The sequence below is a fragment of the Scyliorhinus torazame genome, chromosome 2 (assembly GCF_047496885.1).
Source record: "Scyliorhinus torazame isolate Kashiwa2021f chromosome 2, sScyTor2.1, whole genome shotgun sequence".
In the NCBI taxonomy this organism is placed as follows: Eukaryota; Metazoa; Chordata; class Chondrichthyes; order Carcharhiniformes; family Scyliorhinidae; genus Scyliorhinus; species Scyliorhinus torazame.
In genome coordinates this window covers 94,902,617-94,920,323 of record NC_092708.1, presented here as the reverse complement: position 1 = coordinate 94,920,323, position 17,707 = coordinate 94,902,617, and positions in this window count along the sequence as shown.

Sequence of the window (17,707 nt, the reverse complement as noted above, 5' to 3'; positions counted from 1 at the left end):
TGCACACTTTTAACTCAAAGTGAATTGTGCATAACAAAACCATTCAGCTTCTTTATATTGTGAAATGTTTGTGTTCAGTGATTCTGGCAACATAGAGACTGCGTGTTAGTGAGAGGTGGAAGGAGATATCACAGGTTGCTGGTTCAGAAACTGGACAATGTATTGCACCTCAGAAAATTCGAGTTATATTCAGATTATAATTAATTTAGATACTTCAGCTGAAAGGAAAATGACAGCAAATCTGATTTTTGCAGTGGCTTGAGCCCGTAGATGCGTTATTTTTATATATTTCTTGGGAAAGTCACATTTTAATTTCAAAAACATTGATTTCATATCATTGCTTACATTAATCCCATTAAAAGGTACATGTTTCTGATCTTAGATTTATTTTGTGAAGGGTTATTTAAGGGTTTCACATTTTTCCTGTGTTTCTTTAATTAAATATGTTAGATGGAATGAAGAGGAAACATTCATCACATTTAGAAAATTTTGCAACACTAACTTTGTTTGTTTAATTTGAATATTGATTTGGCTTATATTTAAAGTTCTTTCCTCCAGCTGCTTGTTATCACCAGCAATTCAATTTTAAAGCTGACTAGTCATAAATGTAATCCAGGACAATTTGTTATTTTTGCTTTGGCCTGATATCCTGTATGATCAGTTATTTCCTGCACATCAAGCCCACATAATTAAATGGATTACTCTCCGATAAATGTCCACCAGGATAAAGAAAATGAATACTGTAATTTAATGTGAAGGCTATGAAGTGTGCATTCATTTTTTAAAAGTTTGTTTTCAAACAATATATTCAGAATCAATATTGAATATAAATGTAATTCTCCATTTACATTGCTTCAAGGATGACCTTTTATTTTTTTAATGAAAAATGTAATAACATCAGCAATAATATATTGTTAAATCAAGATTACAAGTAAAGCAACCAAAATGAAAAATAAAACTATTCTCTGTCGCTTTTTGATTAGAAAATAACCTAAACAGCAGCATTCGATTATAATTCTGTGTTTGTTAATCTCATGGAGTTATTTTTGTTTGGAAGTAAATTCTGAGTTATTTTCAGACAGTTGGAAATAAAGACACTTTCAACATAGAATCCTTACAGTGCAGAAGGAGGCCATTCAGCCCATCATGTCTGCACCGAGCCTCCGAAAGAGCACCCCACCCAGGCCCACTGCCCCGCAACCCCAGTTACCCTGCATATCTTTGGACTGTGGGAGGAAACCAGGGCACCCGGAGAAACCCACGCAGATAGGGGGAGAACGTGCAAACTTCACACTCAGCCAAGGTTGGCATCAAACAAGGGTGCCTGGCACTTTAAGGCAGCAGTGCTAACCACTGTGCCACCATTCCAATACATAAAATCGTAAACAAAATCAAAACACTCCAGATCTTGAAAACCTGAAAGACAGACCGAAAATGTTAGAAATATTCAGCAGGTCATAAGCATGAGTGATGGTGGGTGGGTGCGTGAGCGATGATGGGCGAGTGAGGATAGGTGGGGGAATGATGTCAGGTGAGTGAGGGAGGTTGATTGAGTGAGGGTACGTGAGTGAGGAAGAGTGAATGGCTGAGGATGTCCAGGTGCAGCACACTCATCAAGGTGACATTTCTCTAAGTGCTGGCCCTCCTCTATTTGACCCTGCCACCTCTACCTGCTCCTCTTCCACGAGGAATGGCTACGCAGACATCTTGCACCTCTTGTGCACCAGTTATGGTGGATCCAAGTGGTCGTGATTTCAGAAACATCCCTCTCTAATTCTTGTGACTGTATATGGTTCTTCATGTGGAATTTTTCCATATATTGTCATGTTGCGTGTGCTGTGATTTCATTGTGCGCAAAGCAAATCAGAAATGAAACAATTAATGACGATGCACGTTTTGGAAATGGGTGTTTTTCGGGATTACCGATTAAACAACAATCGCTGTTCTATAAACCTGAGGCTGATAAATTGTTCAGCTGCCTAAAATTCACATTTAAATCAGAAGTACAGGGACACCTCAGAGTTACAGTGTGGCCCTTTTGGGGCAGGGGTATGCTCGACTTCAGCCTGCTCCCAATTCAATTTCCCCTGTGAAACACAACCAGGCATAACCTAAGGTCAGCTAGAAAATTGGGAGTGTGGTGATCTGTGATGATCTTTGTGAGGGTTTCCAGGATGGAAGGCGTAGTGATCACAAAGATTTACCAAGCTCTTTTGAAGAACTAAACTAATTTTTATTAACACTACTAAATTTGAGTTCGACACTTATTCTGAATAGCAAACATACATGTAAGAATTAAACTACTCACTAACACTATTTCTATCTACTCATTATAACTATTATATCTGAAAATAACTCTGCAATACACTATGAATCTTATATTCTTCAACTCCAGTCTAATGTCCTTCCCTTATCTTAAGAGCCAGTGCAATTTATAGTACTGTCCCTTAGCACCCTCTAGTGGCTAGGCTTAATTCTTCACATGCTGTACATCTGTATAATGTCACATCCCCCTTTCTTTGAGAAAAATGTTGGCTATACATTTTCTTGTTTACAGTATTAGAACAGGATGTCAACAATGATAGAACTAATGTTAGATTTGAAGATTTATAGATTTAATCTATGTGGAGGTTTCCCACGTCTTGTAGACCGTCTCATTGTTACAACAGTACATTATCTGGTACATTTGATAATATAGCTTTTGGAAAGTAATTTGCAGGAAACGTCAGTTGTTGACTCATGGTAGCTGATTCTGTAAATGTAACAGGTTGTTTGAGTTTTAAGAGGTCTCTTCTGTTTCTCTGAAAATTCTTTCCAGATTCTGATCTGATCATGTATGATCTTGGTGTGAGTTCATTGAGTACTTTTGCAAGTCCGTTCATCCACCTTCAGGGTTATGAATGCATACAATATCACCTTCTTTGAGTATAGATGGTGGTTTGGAGTGTTTATTGTATACTTATTTTGCTTACTCTTCAGTTGCTGCATTTTTTTATGCACCACTTGTTCATCTTTGTTTGGAACTATTAGAGTTGATAACAGTACGTATTCTTCGTCCTATCAATAGTTCTGCTGGAGAAAGCCCCGATGATAATGGTGTAGCCCCGAATGCTAACAGTACTAAGTAAAAGTCCTTTCTGTTCTCCACAGCTTTTTTAAGAAGCTGCTTCACAATTCCCACCCCTTTCTCAGCTTTCCCGTTTGCCTGCGTGTATAGTGGGCTAAACGTTAGATGTATGGAGTTATAGTCATTGGCAATTTGTAACCACTGCAGGCTGTTAAAACATGGCCCATTGTCTGTGACAACAGTAACTGGTATACCATATCTGGCAAATACATTTTTCGTTGGCCTGACAACTGACTATGTTGTTGAGTCGGATAATTTGATAACCTCCAAAAATTTGAGTAATAGTCAATGACTATCAAATAATCACAGCCTTGAAAGTAAAATATGCCCATGGCGACTTTTGTCCATGATTGAGTAACTAGTTCGCTTTCCACCGAGGCCTGCTTACATTGTGCCGGTTGGAGCATTTGGCATATCTGACACTGTTGAATGTAATTGTCTGTATCCTTGTTGATTTCCGGCCAATACACCGATTGTCGTGCTCTTCTTTTACATTTCCTAATGCCTTGATGTCCTTCATGGATTTGTGCGAGAATGTCTTCTCTAAGACATGATGGAATTACAATGCGGTCCCCTTTCAATAGAAAGTCGTCTATTGTTGTCAGGTCTTCTATGATGTTGCAAAAGTTTGCACATTTCCCTTTATGCCAGTCAGTACATAAATATTCTATCACTTGCTGAACTGTCATATTTGATAGAGTTTCTGCTTTGATTATTTGTAGTTTAGCATCTGTGACAGATAGCATTGCTATATGAAGTTGGCTTCTGCTTCAATACTGAGCACAACGTTAACAACTTTGTTATCCTCAAGCATTATGGCTCTGGATAATGTATCTGCAAGAACTAAATCTTTCAAACTAGGGAAAGAGTTGGCAGTGTGGATTCTCTGCATCAGGTTTAGCTGGTTACATGCATCTACGCCAATAAGTAAGGATTTTGTTCCATCCACAATTTCAAAATCAAGTGGAATTTTAATGTCAACACTCTGAGCTATGAAGTAGAATTAACCTTTGTTTGCTATTTTATTTCCATTGTAGCCTCTTAATTTACAATGTGTCTTTTTATATTTTGGATGCTTTGCTACTTTGCTCAAATCCGATTCTGTTATCAGATTAGCATGTGCGCCAGTGTTCAATTTAAATTGTACCTCTGATAGAGGTAAATATAAATTGTATCTCTGATCCATTTATGATCAATTTTTCTATCCAATCTTTATTTATATCGGATATTTGCCTGATTGATTTATCAGCAGTATCGTTTCCATTTGTTTTAGTGATTGCTTCTATTATGAAGTTGTCCAGTGAAGTAGGCATAGTGAGATCAATCTTTCATTTTAAAATGTTGCCTTGTTTTGTATATTGTTGCCTTTCTTACGCTGTTGAAATCCTTCTGGTTAGTTGCTGTGTTAAATCTGCATTGTGTAGCAAAATAATTGAGTTTGTTACATGTTGTACACCTTTTTCCAAATGCAGGAGTGTTGCTTTAAGTGGGAATGCCCACAGTGTGTGCATGTCACCACGCTGGTGACGTCATGCGTAAACCTATCGTGCGCATGTACAAATCGGTCAACTTCCGTTCGCGTCCTTTTCCAAAGTGCGCATTAGCGAATGGATCCTGCACATGGGCAGAACGCCGAATGCCCGTTTTGCGTTTCTTTTCTTACCTGCGCCTCCGCAAAATGGCTACCTGCTGCAAGGTGATTCGTCTTAAACTGCTCCCCAGAGGCAATCACCGACCACATTGCTGAAGATCATGCCTTTTTCCCGGGATCGGAATTCAGCATATTCATTGGTGGCTTACTCACTTGCTTTACAGAGGTTTTTAAAAATAAATTTAGAATGTCCAATTATTTTTTCTCCAATTAAGGGGCAATTTAGCATGGCCAATCCACCTAAACTGCACATCTTTGGGTTGTGGGGGTGAAACTCACGCAGACATGGGGAGAATGTTCAAACTCCACACGGACAGTGACCCAGGGCCGCGATTCGAACCCGGGACCTCAGCGCCATAGTCCCAATGCTAACCACTGTGCCACATGCCACCCAGCTTTACGGAGGTTGATGGCTTCTTCTAAAGTTAAGTTTATTTTTCTTTGTAAACGTTACCGCATTTGCTCTTCAAATATGCCGATTTCGGCGGGAGAATCAGCTGGTGCGTCAGTTTCAGCGGGAGCAGTGCAGAAGTGGTTGCTGGGAGGTAAGTCTGTCCTTTAAAAGCACTTGTCTTTGCAGGGGCAGGCCAGTCGATTTCGGCGTGAGAACAGCTGGTGAGTCAGTTTCAGCGGGAGCAGTGCAGAAATGGTTGCTGGGAGGTAAGTCTGTCCTTTAAAAGCACTTGTCTTTGCAAGGGCAGGCCAGTCGATTTCGGCGGGAGAATCAGCTGGTGAGTCAGTTTCAGCGGGAGCAGTGCGTAAGTGGTTGCTGGGAGGTAAGTCTGTCCTTTAAAAGCACTTGTCTTTGCAGGGGCAGGCCAGTCGATTTCGGCGTGAGAACAGCTGGTGCGTCAGTTTCAGCGGGAGCAGTGCGGAAGTGGTTGCTGGGAGGTAAGTCTGTCCTTTAAAAGCACTTGTCTTTGCAGGGGCAGGCCAGTCGATTTCGGCGGGAGTGGAGCTGGCTGGTTAGTCAATTTCAGCAGGAGCTGAGAAAAATTTTTTAAAAAAAAAATTAGTGTTTTAGGCGGGAACAGGAAGTCGACCCGCGGACGTCTGGGAAGACCCTCACCAATAAATTCTGGTGGAGAGGAAACCCGAGACACTACACGTGTAGTGTCTCCCACCCGCCCTCCTCCTCTAACCTAATAATAAAACCCATTGGTCTGAGGTAAGTACCATATTTTATTATATTATTATTATTTTTTTATAAATAATTTAATTTAGTTGTTAGCCAGATCTTGGTAGAAAGTTAGAGGAATGGCAGGGAAGGGAGTGCAATGTTCCTCCTGCAGGATGTTTGAGGTGAGGGATGCAGTTAGTGTCCCTGCTGATTTTACCTGCAGGAAGTGCTGCCATCTCCAGCTCCTCCAAGACCGAGTTAGGGAACTGGAGCTGGAGTTGGAAGAACTTCGGATCATTCGGGAGGCAGAAGGGGTCATAGATAGCAGCTTCAGGGAATTAGTTACACCAAAGATTGGAGATAGGTGGGTAACTGTAAGAGGGACTGGGAAAAAGCAGTCAGTGCAGGGATCCCCTGCGGTCGTTCCCCTGAGAAACAAGTATACCGCTTTGGATACTTGTGGGGGGGACGACTTACCAGGGGTAAGCCATGGGGTACGGGCCTCTGGCACGGAGTCTGTCCCTGTTGCTCAGAAGGGAAGGGGGGAGAGGAGCAGAGCATTAGTAATTGGGGACTCGATAGTCAGGGGCACAGATAGGAGATTTTGTGGGAGCGTGAGAGACTCACGTTTGGTATGTTGCCTCCCAGGTGCAAGGGTACGTGATGTCTCGGATCGTGTTTTCCGGGTCCTTAGGGGGGAGGGGGAGCAGCCCCAAGTCATGGTCCACATTGGCACTAACGACATAGGTAGGAAAGGGGACAAGGATGTCAGGCAGGCTTTCAGGGAGCTAGGATGGAAGCTCAGAACTAGAACAAACAGAGTTGTTATCTCTGGGTTGTTGCCCGTGCCATGTGACAGTGAGATGAGGAATAGGGAGAGAGAGCATTTAAACACGTGGCTACAGGGATGGTGCAGGCGGGAGGGATTCAGATTTCTGGATAACTGGGGCTCTTTCTGGGGAAGGTGGGACCTCTACAGACAGGATGGTCTACATCTGAACCTGAGGGGCACAAATATCCTGGGGGGGAGATTTGTTAGTGCTCTTTGGGGGGGTTTAAACTAATGCAGCAGGGGCATGGGAACCTGGATTGTAGTTTTAGGGTAAGGGAGAATGAGAGTATAGAGGTCAGGAGCACAGATTTGACGTCGCAGGAGGGGGCCAGTGTTCAGGTAGGTGGTTTGAAGTGTGTCTACTTCAATGCCAGGAGTATACGAAACAAGGTAGGGGAACTGGCAGCATGGGTTGGTACCTGGGACTTCGATGTTGTGGCCATTTCGGAGACATGGCTAGAGCAGGGACAGGAATGGATGTTGCAGGTTCCGGGGTTTAGGTGTTTTAGTAAGCTCAGAGAAGGAGGCAAAAGAGGGGGAGGCGTGGCGCTGCTAGTCAAGAGCAGTATTACGGTGGCGGAGTGGATGCTAGATGGGGACTCTTCTTCCGAGGTAGTATGGGCTGAAGTTAGAAACAGGAAAGGAGAGGTCACCCTGTTGGGAGTTTTTTATAGGCCTCCTAATAGTTCTAGGGATGTAGAGGAAAGGATGGCGAAGATGATTCTGGATAAGAGCGAAAGTAACAGGGTAGTTATTATGGGAGACTTTAACTTTCCAAATATTGACTGGAAAAGATATAGTTCGAGTACAATAGATGGGTCGTTTTTTGTACAGTGTGTGCAGGAGGGTTTCCTGAAACAATATGTTGACAGGCCAACAATAGGCGAGGCCACGTTGGATTTGGTTTTGGGTAATGAACCAGGCCAGGTGTTGGATTTGGAGGTAGGAGAGCACTTTGGGGACAGTGACCACAATTCGGTGACGTTTACGTTAATGATGGAAAGGGATAAGTATACACCGCAGGGCAAGAGTTATAGCTGGGGGAAGGGCAATTATGATGCCATTAGACGTGACTTGGGGGGGATAAGGTGGAGAAGTAGACTGCAAGTGTTGGGCACACTGGATAAGTGGGGCTTGTTCGAGGATCAGCTACTGCGTGTTCTTGATAAGTATGTACCGGTCAGACAGGGAGGAAGGCGTCGAGCGAGGGAACCGTGGTTTACCAAGGAAGTGGAATCTCTTGTTAAGAGGAAGAAGGAGGCCTATGTGAAGATGAGGTGTGAAGTTTTGGTTGGGGCGATGGATAGTTACAAGGTAGCGAGGAAGAATCTAAAGAGAGAGCTAAGACGAGCAAGGAGGGGACATGAGAAGTATTTGGCAGGAAGGATCAAGGAAAACCCAAAAGCTTTCTATAGGTATGTCAGGAATAAGCGAATGACTAGGGAAAGAGTAGGACCAGTCAAGGACAGGGATGGGAAATTGTGTGTGGAGTCTGAAGAGATAGGCGAGATACTAAATGAATATTTTTCGTCAGTATTCACTCAGGAAAAAGATAATGTTGTGGAGGAGAATGCTGAGCCCCAGGCTAATAGAATAGATGGCATTGAGGTACGTAGGGAAGAGGTGTTGGCAATTCTGGACAGGCTGAAAATAGATAAGTCCCCGGGACCTGATGGGATTTATCCTAGGATTCTCTGGAGGCCAGGGAAGAGATTGCTGGACCTTTGGCTTTGATTTTTATGTCATCATTGGCTACAGGAATAGTGCCAGAGGACTGGAGGACAGCAAATGTGGTCCCTTTGTTCAAAAAGGGGAGCAGAGACAACCCCGGCAACTATAGACCGATGATTCTTACGTCTGTAGTGGGTAAAGTCTTGGAGGGGATTATAAGAGACAAGATTTATAATCATCTCGATAGGAATAATATGATCAGGGATAGTCAGCATGGCTTTGTGAAGGGTAGGTCATGCCTCACAAACCTTATTGAGTTCTTTGAGAAGGTGACTGAACAGGTAGACGAGGGTAGAGCAGTTGATGTGGTGTATATGGATTTCAGCAAAGCGTTTGATAAGGTTCCCCACGGTAGGCTATTGCAAAAAATACGGAGGCTGGGGATTGAGGGTGATTTAGAGATGTGGATCAGAAATTGGCTAGCTGAAAGAAGACAGCGGGTGGTGGTTGATGGGAAATGTTCAGAATGGAGTACAGTCACAAGTGGAGTACCACAAGGATCTGTTCTGGGTCCGTTGCTGTTTGTCATTTTTATCAATGACCTAGAGGAAGGCACAGAAGGGTGGGTGAGTAAATTTGCAGACGATACTAAAGTCGGTGGTGTTGTCGATAGTGTGGAAGGATGTAGCAGGTTACAGAGGGATATAGATAAGCTGCAGAGCTGGGCTGAGAGGTGGCAAATGGAGTTTAATGTAGAGAAGTGTGAGGTGATTCACTTTGGAAGGAATAACAGGAATGCGGAATATTTGGCTAATGGTAAAGTTCTTGAAAGTGTGGCTGAGCAGAGGGATCTAGGAATCCATGTACATAGATCCCTGAAAGTTGCCACCCAGGTTGATAGGGTTGTGAAGAAGGCCTATGGAGTGTTGGCCTTTATTGGTAGAGGGATTGAGTTCCGGAGTCGGGAGGTCATGTTGCAGCTGTACAGAACTCTGGTACGGCCGCATTTGGAGTATTGCGTACAGTTCTGGTCACCGCATTATAGGAAGGACGTGGAGGCTTTGGAGCGGGTGCAGAGGAGATTTACCAGGATGTTGCCTGGTATGGAGGGAAAATCTTATGAGGAAAGGCTGATGGACTTGAGGTTGTTTTCGTTGGAGAGAAGAAGGTTAAGAGGAGACTTAATAGAGGCATACAAAATGATCAGGGGGTTGGATAGGGTGGACAGTGAGAGCCTTCTCCCGCGGATGGATATGGCTGGCACGAGGGGACATAACTTTAAACTGAGGGGCAATAGATATAGGACAGAGGTCAGAGGTAGGTTCTTTACGCAAAGAGTAGTGTGGCCATGGAATGCCCTACCTGCTACAGTAGTGAACTTACCAACATTGAGGGCATTTAAAAGTTTATTGGATAAACATATGGATGATAATGGCATAGTGTAGGTTAGATGGCTTTTGTTTCGGTGCAACATCGTGGGCCGAAGGGCCTGTACTGCGCTGTATTGTTCTATGTTCTATGTTCTATCTATGTTCTATGCCAAACACAATTTGGTCACGCAGGATTGATTCAGTAATTGAGAAAAAATTGCAGGATTGCGTTTGGAACCTCAAATCAGTTAGAAACGAGTCAAGATTCCCCTTTAGCTGCAACCTTTTTTAAAACATGTATCTCTCATACATCTCATTGACTTGTTTTTTTGCAATGAGAGTCAAATTTTTCCATTACATTCTCATACTTAATTTTAACTTCATTTTCTGAGAAATTAAATGAGTTAAAGTGTTCAAATGCCTGTGGACCTGCCAGATTTAGTAGGAGAGCTATTTTTTTAATGTCAGGAGCTGAATCAAGTGCAGAGGCAGAGAGAAAGACTTCAAACTGCTGCTTGAAGTTTTTCCAATTTAAACTTAGTTTACCGGACATCTTGAAGTTATCTGGCTTTTGCTTAGCATCCACGTTGGTCTCGGTTTTTCTTTGTGCTTTGCAGATTCTCAGATATGTAGCAATGCGCTGGTTTATTTTCTTTCTTCCTGCTTGCTTTTCTGGAATACACTCTTAGTACCATGTGGTGATCTTTGTGAGGGGTTTCCAGGATGGAAGGCATAGTGATCACAAAGAAGCACAAAGCTCTTTTGAAGAACTAAACTAATTTTTATTAACACTACTAAATTTGAGTTTGACACTCATTCTGAATAGCAAACATACATGTAAGAATTAAACTCACTAACACTATCTCTATCTACTAATTATAACTATTATATTTTAACTAGCTCTGCAATACACTATGAATCTTATATTCTTCAACTCCGGTCTAATCTTCTCACCTTACCTTAAGAGCCAGTGCATTTTATAGTACTGTCCCTTAGCTCCCTCTAGTGGCTAGGCTTAACATAACATTAACTCTTCACATGCTGTACATTTGTATAATGTCACAAGCTCGACAGGGTAGATGCTGCAAGGTTGTTTCCCCTTTTATGAGAGGGCATAATCTCAGAGTAAAGGGCCATTCATCTAAGACAGATTTGAGATGAAATTTCTTCTCTCAGAGAGTAGTGAATCTATGGAATTATTTACCACAGCGGACTGTAAAGGCTGGGTCATTAATATGCTCAAAGCTGAGATAGACAGATTTTTAATCGGTAAAGGAATGAAGGATAATGAGGATAACATGATCTCACTGAATGATAAAACAGATTCAATTGGCTGAATGGCCTACTTCTCCTCCTTCTGATCTTAGGTTCACAATTAAGGGGCAATTTAGCGTGGCCAATCCACCTAACCTGCACCTTTGGGTTGTGGGGGTGAAACCCACGCAGACATGGGGAGAATGTTCAAACTCCTCACGGACATTGACCCAGGGCTGGTACTCGAACCCGGGTCCTCAGCGCCGCAGTCCCAGTGCTAACCACTGCACCACAGATGGTAACTGTTACAGATAAGCTGAAAGATAATGGGTACAGAGTGGAAAGCCAGTCATGGCTGCCCCAGGCATTTATGCCATCAATGTGAGAAAACGTATTGGGAAGAATGTGCCCTTCCCAATGCAGGTGGTGGGGCGTGTGGGCAGTAAATACGTCGACCTTGAATTGTTTTGCTGACCACCGGATCAGTTACAGGGTGGGATGCAGAAGAGCAGGGAACAAGATTACCAAGTCCTGTTGGCGGCCACATGTCCAAAAGTAAAACTGGAAATGGGGGTCTGACTGTCAGATTTTGGACACAGTGTCAATGACAGGCTCACTCAGGGTTAAATTTGAATATCTGTGGAGTTACTGATTTAAGTATTAGTTTTTATTTGATTTAAATTACTATTTTTAAGTTGATTTCAATTACTTGTTTTTTAATTTGACTTAAATAACTATTTTTAGGCTGACTTAAATTACTACTTTTAAGTTGATTTAAATAACTATTTTAATTTGATTTAAATAACTATTTTTAATTTGATTTCAGATCAAGAGGGATAAATACTCAGGCTTTTTTTAAAAGCTAATTAAATAGTATAGGAGACATTGGATATAATCTGACACAAAAACATCTTCCAAAAGTTTGATTTCAAAAGTTTAATTTAAAGGAATAAGTCATGGCAGGACAGCTCCAAGGCGTGGTTTGTTCCTCTTGCTCCATGTGGCAGGCTGGGGACAGTTCCTGTCCCCAGGGTCAGCATGTGTGCAGGAAGTGTCTCCAGTTACAGCTCCTGGAAGCTCGAGGTTCAGAGCTGGAGCGGCAGCTGGAGACACTGTGGAGCATCTTCAAGTCAGAGAGCATTGTGGATAGCACGTATCGAGAGGTGGTCACACCGCAGGCTCAGACTCTGCAGGCAGGAAGGGAATGGGTGACCACCAGACAGAGCAAGAGAGCTAGACAGGCACTGTAGGAATCGCCAGTGACCATTCCCCTGCAGAACAGATATACCATTTTGGATACTGTTGAGGGGAATGGCCTCTCAGGGGAAAACAGCAACAGCCAAACTTGTGGCACCATGATTGGTTCTACTGCAGAGGGGAGGGGTAATAAGTGGAACAGTGCAATAGTTATAGGGGATTCAATTGTAAGGGGAATAGACAGGCGTTTCTGTGGCCGCAAACGAGACTCCAGGTTGGTATGTTGCCTCCCTGGTGCTAGGGTCAAGAATGTCTCGGAGAAGGTACAGAACATTCTGGAGGGGGAGGGTGAACAGCCAGTGGTTGTGGTACACATTGGTACAAATGACATAGGTTAAAAAAAAGGGATGAGGCCCTAAAAGCAGAATACAGGGAGCTAGGAAGGTAGTTAAGAAATCGGACCTCAAAGGTAGTTATATGAAATGAAAATTGCGTATTCTCACAAGTAGGCTTCAATGAAGTTACTGTGAAAAGCTTCGAGTCGCCACATTCCGGCGCCTGTTCGGGGAGGCTGGTACGGGAATTGAACCGTGCAGCTGGCCTGCCTTGGTCTGCTTTAAAAGCCAGCGATTTAGCCCAGTGTGCAAAACCAGGCCCTGATCTCAGGATTACTACCGGTGCCATGTGCTAGTCAGAACAGAAATGATAGGATACATGGGATGAATACGTGGCTGAAGAGATGGTGTCAGGGGGAGGGTTTCAGATTCCTGGGGCATTGGGACCGGTTCTGGGGGAGGTGGGACCTGTACAATCTGGACAGGTTACACCTGGGCAGGACTGGAACTGATGTCCTAGGGGGGCTATTCGCTGGAGCAGTTGCGGAGGGTTTAAACTAATATGCCAGGGGGATGGGAACCTATGCAAGGAGTCAAAGAAAGAGGGAGCAAGGACAAAAACAAAAGGTAGGAAAGTGAATAAGAAAAGTGATAGGTGGAGAAATAAGGGCAAAATTCAAACAGGGCAATAGAGAAAAATATTGGGAGCAAGACAAACAATGTGAAAAAGACAAACTTAAAGGCTCTGTGCTTTAATGGCTGGAGCATTTGCAATAAAGTGGATGAACTAATCATGCAGATAGGTATAAATGGGTATGATATAATTGGGATAACGGAGACATGGCTACAGGGTGACCAGGGATGGGAACTGAATGTCCCAGGATTTTCAGTATTTAGGAAGGACAGGCATAAAAGAAAAGGTGGTGGCATGGCACTGCTGGTTAAAGAGGAAATTAACACAGTAGTGAGAGAGGATATTAGCTCTGACAATGTGGAATCTGTATGGGTAGAGTTGAGAAATACCAAGGGGCAAAAAACATTAGTGGGTGTCATATATAGACCCCAAACTGCAGTGGTGAGGTTGGGAATGGCATTAAACATGAAATTAGAGATGCATGTAATAAGGGAATATCGGTGATCATGGGTGATTTTAATCTTCACATAGATTGGGCAAATCAAATTAGCCACAATGCCTTGGAGGTGGAATTACTGGAGTGTATACGGGATGGTTTTCTTGATCAATATGTGAAGGAACCAACTAGAGAGCAGGCCATCTTAGACTGGGTACTGTGTAATGAGAAGAGAATCATTGCCAATCTGGCTGTACGAGACCCCTTGGGGATGAGCGACCATAACATGATAGAATTTATTATCAAGATGGAGAGTGAAGTAGTTGATTCGGAGACTAGGGTGTTGAATCTTAATAAAGAGAACTACGAAGATATGAGGCGTGAGTTGGCCTTGATAGATTGGGGAGAGTTACTTAAAGGGATGACAATGGATAGACAATGGAACGCATGGGGGAACTACAGCAACTGTTCATTCCTGTCTGACAGAAAAGCAAAGGGGATGAGAGGGCCAATCCATGGCTTACAAAGGAAATTAGAAATAGTATCCGATCCAAGGAAGAAGGATACAGATTGGCCAAGAAAATTAATAGGTCTGAGGATTGGGAGCAGTTTAGAATTCAGCAAAGAAAGACGAAGGGATTGATTAAGAAGGGGAAAGTACAGTATGAAAGGAAGCTTGCAGGGAACATAAACACTGACGCTAAGAGTTTCTGTAGATATGTGAAGAGAAAGAGATTGGTAAAGAGAAATGTAGGCCCCCTACAGACAGAAACAGGGGAATGCATAATAAGGGACAAAGAAATGGCTGAGCAATTGAATACATACTTTGGTTCTGTCTTCACAAAAGAGGACACAAATCAGACACCAGAAATGTTGGAGAATGAAAGGTTTAATGAGAAGGAAGAACTGAGGGAGATCAACATTAGTAGAGAAATGGTGCTGGAAAAATTGATGGGATTGAAAGTGGATAAATCCCCAGGGCCTGAGAATCTACATCACAGACTGCTTAAGGAGGTGGCTCTGGAAATAGTGGACGCATTGGTGGTCATCTTCCGGGACTCTATATACTCTGGAACTGTCCTTGCAGATTGAAGGGTAGCTCACATCATTCCAATATTCAAAAAGGGAGGTGGAGAGAAAGTAGGGAATTATAGGCCAGTAAGCCTAACATCGGTAGTGGGGAAAATGCTTGAATCCATTATCAAGGACTTTATAGCGGACCATTTAGAAAGCAGTGGCAGGATCAGTCAAAGTCAGCATGGATTTATGAAGGAAAAATCATGCTTGACAAAGCTGTTGGAATTCTTTGAAGATGAGGGGCGGGATTCTCCGACCCCCGCCGTGTCGGATTCTCTGGCCCGCCCCGCCGATTCTCTGGCCCGCGATGGGCCGAAGTCCCACTAGTTCAATGCAGGTCCCGCCGGCGTCAATTAGACTAGGTCCCATACCGGCGGGACCTGGCGGTGCCGGCAGGCTCCAGGGTCCTAGGGGGGCGCGGGGCGATCTGGGCCCTGGGGGTGTCCCCACGGTGGCCTGGCCCGCGATCGGGGCCCACCGATCCGCGGGCGAGCCTGTGCCGTGGGGGCACTCTTTTCCTATCCGCCGGCCATGTCAGCCTCCGCCATGGCCGATGCGTAGGTGAACCCCCCCTGCGCATGCGCGGGGATGATGTCAGCAGCCGCTGACGCTCCCGCACATGCGTGGACCCGCGCCGGCCGGCGGAGTCCCTTCGGCCCCAGCTGGCACGGCGCCAAAGGCCTTCCACTCCAGCCGTCGGGGCGCCAACCACTCCGGGGCGGGCCTAGCCCCTAAAGGTGTGAAGGATTCCACAGCTTTGGGGCGGCCTGACGCCGGAGTGGTTCACGCCACTCCGTCCCGCCAGGACCCCCCGCCCCGCCGGGTACGGGAGAATCCCGCCCGTAACCAGTATAGTTGACAAGGGGAGCCAGTTGATGCAGTATATTGACTTTCAGAAGGCGTTTGACAAAGTCCAGCATAAGAGATTATTGTGCAAAGTTAAAGCGAATGTGATTGGGGGAAATGTATTGAGGTGGATAGAAAACTGGTTGGCAGAGAGGAAACAAAGAGTAGGCATTAATGGGTCCTTTTCAAATTGGCAGGCAGTAACTAGTGCGGTACCACAGAGATCGGTGCTGGGACCCCAGCTATTCACAATATATATTAATGATTCAAAGTTTGCAAATGATACCAAGTTAGGTGGGAGGATGAATTGTGACGAGGATGCAGGGATCCTACAGCATGATCTGGACAGGTTGGGCGAGCAGGCAAAATCAATGGCAGATGCAGTATAATTTGGATAAGTGTAAGGTTATTCACTTTGGAAGCAAAAACAGGAAGGCAGATTACTACCTGAATGGTTATAAATTGGGAAAGGGGAGTGTGCAGCAGGACCTGGGTGTCCTGTGCACCAGTCGCTGAAAATAAGCACTTCAGCTACCGTGCTACCACCCCCTGCTACCGTGCTGCCCTGAAATAACTTTTTACATGTCTTATGGACATGCATGAACAGTGCCTGATTTACGTTTTGAATAAGTTGGATTTGTCACCTTGCTCATTGTACAAAATCTCACTCTTGTATCTGAATAGACCCAATAACTTTAAAAAATAATGATCGTTATCCCATTATAACTACAAGTAAGCAATTAGAAACATAGGAATAAGGAACAGGAGTAGACCATTCAGCTCCTTGAGATTGCATGTTTCACTATTCAATTAGATTAAGACAGATCTGATTCTTAACTCCATCTACCTGATTGGGTTTGGTAATCTTTAATCAACTTACCAAATAAATTTATTGATCTCAGTTTTGAAATTTTCAGTTAACTTAGCCTCAACTGCTATTTGGGTGAGATAGTTCCATATTCTCACAACCTTTTGTAAGAAGTGCTTCCTAAATGGCCTAACTCTAACTTTAAAGTTATGTTTGCCTGTTTGCAAACCGGCCACTAGTGGAAATAACCTTTCGTCATCCATATTATCAACTCTTTTAATTATCTTAAACAACTCAAGGTCGCAACTCCTTAATGCTCCATACAGAAGGGAATACAAACCTAGCCGATGCAACTTATATCATAATTATAGTATAAATATCTGGCACATAAAAGGTAAATGTAGGACTGAGTACAATACTGACCACAGTGAAAAAGAAAATGCATGATCCACACCCAGGGGTCAGTCTCAGGTTGGACAGAGCTGTGTGTACAAGCAAGCATGGAAAAAAGCTCCAGCTTGAACCTTTTACAGCATATATGTACATAGTTCTTGCTGCTAATACATACAGCTAACTCACTTAAAAAACTATGAAGACTTCATTAAGACCTACCAAACCATGTGCAACACCCTTCAACAATAATGTAGTCCTTTATCCTCATTAAGACCAATAATAGCATCTTTAAAATGGTTTTCTGTGTTATACATATCTTGGGAAATATCTTAATCCATTGTTCCTTAACAATGAACCTTTGGTTCCACAGTGCCATATAACTCCTGTACTCACAATTAAAAGCTGCTAAGATTAATTACTTTGCATAAAGAATAAGAGTTTTCATATTTTGTTGTTTATTACCAAGGAAGCAATTTACATGAATTTGAACATGTTCTTCAATAAACAATTTTCATTATTGAAATGATTTAAAATGATGTAAAATCTAATAAAATGTTTACAAATAGGTGTAAATAAAAACATTCATGATTAAATGGAACTGCAAATGAAATTAACTTAAAGAATGTATATAAATTGACAAGCAATGTTTTATATGTTCAGTTTCTAGGTTGTAAATACGGTGGTAAATTTATACACAAGTAGGTTTTTATGTTAGCTGCATAAATCAGCATTTGGTGTCATTCTTTCACATGTTTATAATCCACTGGTGGTTCCTACATAGAATGAGCATCATTTAACCTCAAATGAATGACTCAAAAGGCAGATTATATAACATCACATAATCTTTTAGAATGTTCTAATCAGCAAATTGTCCCGAAGTTCCAACTACAACTATAAGCTCATTTACCATTTGGTCAGTTCTCAGTTCCACAGTGATTTAAGAACCAATGAAAACC